We start from the raw sequence: 9,562 nt of genomic DNA on the forward strand, positions 1-9,562 counted from the left end.
GACTGGCTTGAGATGCACCTTTGGATGCATGACAAGGTATGGCTGGCCTTGCTGGCTGTGGTCTGGCATTGGCAGCTCATGTTCATCTTAGAGTTAATGATGACTCCAAGATCCCTTTCCGCCTCTGTGCTTTCAAGAGAGGAACTCCCCGGCTTGTATGTATGCTGTGGATTCCTTCTCCCAAGATGCAGCACCCTGCATTTGTCTACGTTGAACCCCATCCTAGTCTCACCTTCCCACTTTTGTAGTCTGTCTAAATCTAGTTGCAGCCTCTCTCTCCCTTCGAGTGTGTCCACCTCGCCCCACATCTTAGTGTCATCAGCAAATTTGGACAGCATGCTTTCCACCCCCTTGTCCAAGTTGCTGATGAAGATGTTAAACAGTTCGGGCCCGAGGACTGAGCCCTGGGGTACTCTACTGCTCACATCTCGCCAGGTTGAGTACAACATGTCCACCATTACTGTCTGGGTGCGCCCCATCAGCCAATTTTTTACCCATCCAACTGTGCAGGCATCAATGCCACAGTTACTTAATTTATTGATGAGGATGGGGTGAGAGACAGTGACAAAGGCCTTCTTAAAGTCTAGAAAGACTACGTCCACAGCAACACCATCTTCCAAGGATTTAGTTACTTGGTCATAAAAGGCTTCCTTGGGAAGCCCTGTCCATGGTTGGCTGCAGACCCTTCCCTCCAGCAATCTGAACCCCCTGGAATGGCACCACTGCTCACTACACCTCCTGGGCTCTTCAACAGGCAGGATATACTTCTTGAGGCCCTGGAACCCATTTTTTTCCAAACTTCTTTCTACTACACTGAGAACAGCATGATTTTTCCCTTGTGTTAGCTGGAATTTTTCTGGCAGGTGAGACTGGGCAGATCCAGCAGCAGCCTCCACCTGCTGGTCAGATGAGAGGCCTCTAAGCCATATAAATGTAAGAGTGGGGTAGCACAGTCACATTCCCCATTCTCACTGATGCATCGAGTGTCAGCAGTTTTCCAGACAACCACTGTTGATTGCTACATTGGAGGGCTGCCATCTGCAGCAGAACAACTTACATATGCCCATGCCATGCTGAGATGTACAGTCCTTAGTACTGATCCTTTAAGTCTGGTTATATGCTTTTAACATCCCACTTCTCTTCATGATTATGCACTGTACAAGGAAGATACTATGAGGGAGGAGGTTAATTTATTTTTTAAAAAGTCCGGCCTCAGACAAACTCTAGGTTTAGGTTGTATTACACATGCTAGTACAAGAAGCTTTAGTAAAGAAGCATTAATTTATGGAGATTGAATCTTTTAAAGAAGCAACAACCAGGTGGAATTGATATAGCATTCAAATTCTCTAAATGCATTTTCCCTTCTAATCAACCTGCTCCTAATTATGCACTAGGTAATTGGCTACAGACTTCACAAGCTTCTTGCGTTTATTTTATCTTGAGTCTGTGCTCCAAGCTTCCCAGTTTAAACGATTGGCACGACTCATCAATTGTCATCAGTAGCAAAACTGATAAGTAATCAGGATCTCCATTTGGGGATAGCAGCATCTGCATGAGGTTATTTAACAAGAATCACTTCTGAACTCATCAGCTGTTTCCCTTAGAAAAAAATTGAAAATCTCTCTGGTTTTGTACTATTGGCTTTAAAATACCAGCTAATGGGCAGCAAGTATGCAAGGTTATTTCATGTATATGTATTTCTTGATATTAAATATTCTTTTAAAATGCCAGGCAAAATGACGCATCCCTTTCATTGTGTGCCTAGACTTTGGAATAACTTGTTACAGTTTCCACATCAGTATTTATACCTGCTGTACAAACTTCCTTCCCAGAAATACTTCTCTCTCCAATTCCCCAACCTAGAATGACTGTCAGAGGCTGAGCAACGTTTCTTAGCAACAGCCTGGCCTCGTCTCACCAATGGTGCCCATTTCTAGTCCTTAGCATCACGCCTGCACAAGTATCTTCAGGAATGTGTTCCAGCATCTGGACTTTTGACAAGTTTCTTTACTTTGGAATTTTTTTTTCCTATGTAACCTAGCATTTGAACTAAAACTCACTTTAATTCATCAAAATAATTGTAAGCGACATGCTTAATCCAGCCTTTTCCTGATAAACGTTCACAGGGATAGCATTTAATTAAACTGAAGAACCAAAACACTCATCTCCCGGAAGGCAGACAAGGTTCTTTGGGTGAATCTGATATCTTTCATTAGACTGACTTAAATACTTGGAAACAGTTTCTCTTAGAAAGCTTTTGAATTTAAAAGCCCTTCATCAGGCTGAGGAAGCCTGTGCAGTTGGTGTGTGCTCTCCCTGGATGGAATGAATAGTAAAGAAGCCAGAGGCTGGGCTGGTATGCATGCAAGACAGGCCGTCAGTGAAGATGTAAATTGAGGAGTCAGTGGGTGAGAGACAGGCTGGGTCTAATAAAAGATATCAGATTTACCCAAAGAACCTTGACTGCCTATGTCCTTAGACCAACACGGTTACAACCTATTTCCCAGAAGAGCATCCATGTGGAAGTGATAAGAGCATGTAAGAGGAAATGATATTCCTATCTGTACACACAAGCCCAGCATATGAGGCCTGTAGTTAGAATGCCAACAGAGTGTAGTTGATGCATGCAGCATCACCTTTTCAAGAAAGAAGACAGCCTCAGGTCAGTTGTGGGGAGTCTGAAATGCACCCTATTGGTGATACTTGCCTCAAATAAGGATGGAGTTGAAAAATCACCTTTACAACTAAGGATTGTTTATTCCACCAGAAACTTTAAGCTAGTAAATTTCTATGTGTAGGATAAAACTGGTAAAGCTGGGACATGGCAGGTGGAAGTGTTACTGAGGGAGAACTTCAAAATCTGCAAAGAACTGTAGAGTTGCCTCTTGATTTCACTTGTAAGGTAGAGGACAAGGGAACATAAAAGTACCACCAACTCCTTGCATGCTCATTCCCCTAACAACCTACTACACATTCCCATGCATGAAGATGCTCTAAGCTAAATTTCTTGATAAAAGCAACATTGTCAGTGTTTTTCAGCTTTGACAGCACAATATTACCTCTCAGAGTCAATAAAGCAAGACCATACAAAGAATTCACAAAGACTGTACATGGAGGGTATTGTCGCTTTTTCATATGCATATCAAGCAAAGCTCTCTTTTCACATGCTGGACTCTACTACAAAATTCAACAGTCAAGGTGCTGCAAAATGGTGGCACTTGTTGCACAGCATAGGTCTGGTTTGCTGTATGGTACATAGACTTGACTTAAATATACCACAATAGTCACTAAAAACAAATTGAGTGCATTTTTCATTGGAACAACTTTATAGCTGTGAGATGTTAGATTTTAGCCAAGCTCTCAGGTACAAATTGCCCTTCCTGAGGTTGGGAAAGAAGCAGAAAAAAGCCCGAGTGGAAACAGAACAATTACTTTTGTTTAATCCTATTATGTTAATAAAATTGCTTGCTTGAGGGGGGAAGTGGGCAGTGAACCTGTGGCCCCAAAGAGGAGTATCCAGGGGTACTTACAGAGCAGGTAAAGAACAGTTACTATGGATAAACCTAATGGCATAAATGAATAAGAGTGTACAAAAGGGAACAAGGCTGTTATCACTTGTGGAACACAGAGGTTAGCAGAGGGAACAGGCAAGTTATGTCAAGTCATAAAGACATTGCCTGTCTGAAGTCATGGGTGGGGGTGGGGAGGGTTGTGTCCAGTAGAGCATTGTGTTTTTGTTCCCAGACCTGTTTTCTGAAGGTACTGAGAATTAGGACAGTAAGGTCAGAGATGGAGAATAGGAGAGCTTGTACTTGAGGCCTGATGCTTCATAGACATTCCTTGACTGGCATTACCATGCCACAACTAGCAACTGCAAGACAGTGTGAACCGTTTGTTCACGGGCAATTCGGGAAAAGTATATGTAATGCCTCAGCACCCCACAAGTACCGACTTTTTATTAATTGCTATGAAGGACCCCTATGAATTTCATAATGTCTTAGGCTGATTCCTCCTTCACCCCGTCATACATCTATTCTGCTCCTAATCTTTGCTTTTATACAAGAATCTGAATATAAATGATCTTTTCCTTTCAAAAAGTGACTCCTGCCTGGAGAATAAGGAAATGGCATGGACATTAGCACAAGAGACAGCAGTTCCAGTAACTAAAAGCTGTTTCATTGATGAATAAGGGAGAGCAAGGGATTCCAAGTGAGTGCATAAATACTGGAGACAAAAAAATGGTTGAGAGTGCAAGCACGCGCCATTTGGTTAAGATTTATTTCTCTCTAAGAAAGAGCAGCCAAGAGCGCGCTGGAGATTAGTGCAAGCTCTTTGGAGGACAGCTGTGCCGCCATCAGAGGCATTGTGCTGCAGGGGCCGTTGGTACTTAACATTCATTTCAGGGATGTTGAGGAAGGGAAAAAAGCAGCTGTTTGCATGCAGAGCCGCTTGTCTGCATTTATGAGGAGTTGTGCTATTATTCTGAACGGCGCCCAAGGGGTCCATTGCATTTCTGTGCACTGGTAATTATACATGAGACTGCCTCGAACATCTAGAGGACTATTATACTGTGTTTTTGGTGGAGGTGGCAATTATTCCAAATTCAAGTCTCAACGTATCAATTTGGTAACTTTTTTCCTCAGTTGGGAGGTGGGGAAAAATAGGTTTTTCATCCCTGACTCAGACTTGAGAAGGTGAGGAAAGGGTTGTGTTCATGGTCTCTCATCATGGGTCTCAGTTCCTTGGTTCACAGCTCCTGCAGACCTCCTGTCCTTCAACTCATGCTCCTTCTGTCTCCCTTCTCCATCAGTCACTTAACATCAGAAATGTTGAAGATCAGACTCCTCCATTCTACGTGAACTTATTTATGATGATAGGAGTACTGGTTGGTCGTGCCTTTCATCCTATGGACACCCTGCATGGTATTCAGCTATCACTGGTTCAGAAAGGCTGTTCATATTAAAAACATGCTGTGCTGCTCTGCCTGGACAGTCTTCTAAACAGAGCAAATAAAGTTGTATCCAACTAGCATGGGGATGTGCTAAACAAGTGTCACTCCACAGCAGTAATTAGCATACCCAACGTGTCAGGCAGACATGGCTAAGCTGCTACACTACATAGCTATAACCTCAGTATCTCAGGTTGGCCTGCCTTTGCCCCATGCTCCAGGAAAGCGCTGTCTCTTTACTGATGCGCACTCAATCTTTGGAATAATACCAGTGTTTCTGTCCTCTTGTGCAGGGCATAACTAGTAGGATACGTGCCTGAGAGCTAGGACGGACACACACACACATACATTCAGGGTGGGATTCCCCAAAACAATCCTTTTGTTGCTGCTGCTGTAAACTATGCTGACCCTGGTCTTAAAGCAGCAGCAGCACCAGCACCATATCTGTGTACCAACTTCTGCTACAAGAGCAACTGTGCAGCTGCTTTTGCTGCTGGGGCCCACATCCTGTGCAGATGGGAGATGATTTTGGTACTTCTTTTAAGGCAGCACCTGGGGCTATTGTCCTTCTCGCCCACCACTAGCTACACTGTTGCTCTTGTGTACCGTTGTGACCCCTGAGCAACTTCCTCAAAATCAGAGTTATTTCACACTTGCATGAAGAACTGCCCTGCTCTGCACTCTCACTTCTATTTTAAAGCAGTTCAAATGATACTCATCTTTGCATAGATCTGGGGAAGTTCATGGATTTCACAAGCCTAGGCTCTGAGTTTCCTTCAGTATTGCCACCACATTGTTTTAATACACTGTATACCTCACCTATTGCCTTTTAACTTGACAGCCTCTGGATATAGCCTGATAAGTGTATTCCTATCAGTCATCTATGACTCAGTGGATCCACTGTTATTTCAGCTGGGTACATTCCTCCATAAGAAACTCAGCTGAAGTCAATGGCAGTAATGGTACCCTACACCAGCTACAACATTGCCCAAGTTTTGTAATATGTTTTTGGACCTTTGCATGTGGCTGCATTCTGATTTTCCAGTGCAGCCTTTCTGATTCCAGAGTGCTATCTGAGGGCTCAGCTACGCCAGCTTATTTCCAGATTTGTAAGGAACAATATGCTTTTCTTCAATAGCTGCTGTAACTCTTGGCAATAGTCAAAATTAGATTTCATGTATGTATATCGCAGTCTCCTAATTTTTTTTGAGTGCTCCTTAATTAGATAGATTAATACATGTGCCCTAAATTGCTTCATTCAGTGTCCCAGCACAGTGTTATCTTCTCTCCCTCTTCCTGATCATTGTTTATATTTACTTAATTTTATTTTCCCCCCATTTTGTTTCCTTTCATCCACCCATCCATCATAGTATGCAGGTGCTTCTCTGTTTACGTTGCCTTACAGATTCATCCATCCATTCATTATTTACCCATCTACATTCCAATATTGTACCTGTCACTAACATTTGTTTTATTTTCTATCACTGCTTTCACTTTTCTCTCTCTTCTCTGAAGAGAGTACATTGCTCAAGGTTCTGGCAGCAATGGGCACCCTTGAATAGCTAAGCTGTCTGCTAAGGAAGATGCTAGCTGCAACCCTGCATAAGTAAATTGTCCCTTTTCACATCCCCACCTCCACCCTCACCTTCCAAGGCAACACTGGGGACTAAAAAAAATATACCTTGGAAAACAAGACAAAAATTGCCTTACCTACAACAGAAGCAGCTTATTGCCAATTCATAGATTGTAAGGCTGGAAGGGACCTCAGAAGATCATCAGGTCCAGCTCCCTGCACCAAGCAGAAAAGATAACTGGGGGTCATGTGACCCCAGCAAGGTGACTGTCTAGTCTCCTTTTGAAGATTTCCAGGGTAGGAGATTGCACCACCTCTGGAGGGAGCTTATTCCACAGTCTGGATACCCTAGCTGTGAAGAAGTTTCTCCTAATGTTGAGCCTGAATTGATCTTCTAGGTGTCTGTGGCCATTACTCCTAGTTTTCCTCTCAGGTGCTCTGGTGAACAGTTGCTCACTGAGCCCTTGATGTACTCCCCTAGTGTGGTGGAAAGCTGCTACCAGGTCCCCTCTCAGCCGCCTCTTCCTTGGGCTGAAGAGTCCCAGATCCCTCAGCCTTTCCTCCTATGGCTTGTCACGTAAGACTCTGATCATAAGGGTGGCTCTTCTTTGGACACTCTCAAGCTTGTCCACATCCTTGTTAAAGTGTGATGCCCAGAACTGGACACAGTACTCCAACTATGGTCTCACCAGTGCCGAGTAGAGCAGAAGAATCATCTCCTTGGTTTTGCTTGAGATGCATCGATTGATGCATGCCAGAGTATTATTTGCCCTACTGGCTACAGCATCGTACTGCTGACTCATATTCCTACTGTGTGTGGTCTATTATTACCCCCAAGTCCCTTTCATTCGTGGTGCTAGTCAGTTTGGTGCCACCAAGCCTGTAGGTGTATTGAGGGTCGTTCATCCCGAGGTGGAGAACTTTACATTTCTCAATGTTGAACTTCATCAGGTTCCGATCCATCCAACTTGCTAGCCTGTCTAGGGCCACCTGTATCTGTAGCCTATCTTCAAGTGTGACCACACTCCCCCATAACTTGGTGTCGTCTGCAATAGGAGAATCTACAGATAGGGATGTCTGCAATGCTCTCTTTTCCCAAAATCCCATGCACTTTGTTCCCAAATTATAGCTCACAGATAAGACTTTGAAACATTGCTGGGAGCCAGGACTTAGATAATACAGTGTTTGCCTCATTGGACAAAATCACTTCATCACCTAACCCAGTAATTGTCCTCTGAAAGCAATAGGTCCCTTATATTCCAAAGAAAGATGGGAGTACAAGGGCTAACCCCTGATACCAAGTTCAGGGCGCACACAGATAAGAACCGCCTACACCAGCCTCCTACCACCTGAACTGAAAGATTCTTTAGTTTCAAGTGGAGAGTCATCATTAATGTTGAGGAGTAAGTGGAGACCACTAAAACCATGCCCATGTAAGTCACCTGCTAGATAAACTAGTCAAAACATTTTAAAATCTTTCCCAAAGTCTTAATCCCATCTCCAATGCTCTTTTCCTGGAGCATCAGTTAAATACCATCCCATTGAATACAGGGTGGCTGGGAAAAAAAAATGCGGTGATTAGGCCTAGCCAACATCAGTTAATCTATTAACTCCATGAGATCCGAGCCTCAAACTCTGGCTAATCGACCCATGATTGCACTTTGGTTTGCAACTTAAAAACAAACAAACAACACAAAACAACAACAAAAAGCAACACCTTAAGAGTCATCAATAAGCTGAGACATGTCAGCTACTTCTGGAACTGCAAGACTGTAAAGACAAGCTAAAAACAGGACAGATCACTGGCATTTTTCAAATCTGCCTTTGCAATTCAAAGTGATGCTTATAAAACTTCAAGCTGCTGCATTTGCTCTTACTGGACCCAAAATGCCACTCAATTTCCTCAGCACCTGAAGAAGCCTAGTAGAGCTGTACTCTTGATCAAATCAGGTCAACACATTTGAAGTGTGAAAGCAGAGTGGAGTACTTTTTACAACTCCATCTGTCACTTGGTAATATATGTTCCCTGGTTAGTTGGAGATACATGCCTGTGTTCATATTCCCATGTGTCACGTGGCAAGGCTGGGATCAGCTATAAATTGCTCTTTTCTACCGAAGCACAGGAATATAGATGTGCTTGTGATTCAACCTGACCTGGCTTAGCAAAGCAAATGTCACTTTGGATTCAATGCTTAGGAAAAACAGATCTCTGCCATTATTTGAAAAACCCACTTCTCAGTTGCTAACGCCAATTAAGCATCATGAAGGACAGACATGTACTCTTGTGTCACTTTGCCTTTTTCTGCACAGGCTCACAAAGACTTACACGCTTCCAGGCAAACAGAGCCTATTACAAGGCCAACTTCTATCTTATTTTACCAGCTGTGCACAGTATGCAGCAATGCTTCTATTCTTAGTCATGTCAGACCAAGGCATATTGGATCCCATGCCTGTATATTTCCTTCTGTGTGCAATAGGCCATTTTTCCAGCTCCAGTGTTATTTCCCCTCCCCTGGCAAAGCTTTCAAACCTTTCACTATTCTCTTTGAACTGGACTAAACAAGAAATACACCCTGATACCAGGATATAAACCCCTTAAATACACCATTTTGCATTTAGCTTCTGCGGTCTGGATTTTACCAGGATCAAAAGGGATCACTTTTCTTAGCCGAGAGGGATGTGGAGAGTTTCAGCAACCTCCTGCTGAAATAGCTTGGGAGAAAAAGCAATGTCAGGCGCTCTTTCAACTGAAAAATGTAAAATGAGGTTTTTTTAAGCCAGGGAGCTAAAAACTAATTGCACCAAGCAATATGCAAGTTTTCTACCAGATTCTGGGAAGCACCAGGACGCATTGGGTGCATCCACACATGCAGGCATGTATGCTTGCAGCAACTCAAGTAGGATTTTTGCCTCAGCTCACATGCCTGGACATGCACTTTGGTGTGGGACAGGTTGTGCCACTTGGGACAAAATGACCTTGCCTAGCTCCTCCCGAATCTGCAGCCAGGGGGAGCTAGAGCCTGGGGCCAGCACTGCCTCAC

This window comes from Alligator sinensis, unplaced genomic scaffold (assembly GCF_000455745.1).
Source record: "Alligator sinensis unplaced genomic scaffold, ASM45574v1 scaffold359_1, whole genome shotgun sequence".
Classification (NCBI taxonomy): domain Eukaryota; kingdom Metazoa; phylum Chordata; order Crocodylia; family Alligatoridae; genus Alligator; species Alligator sinensis.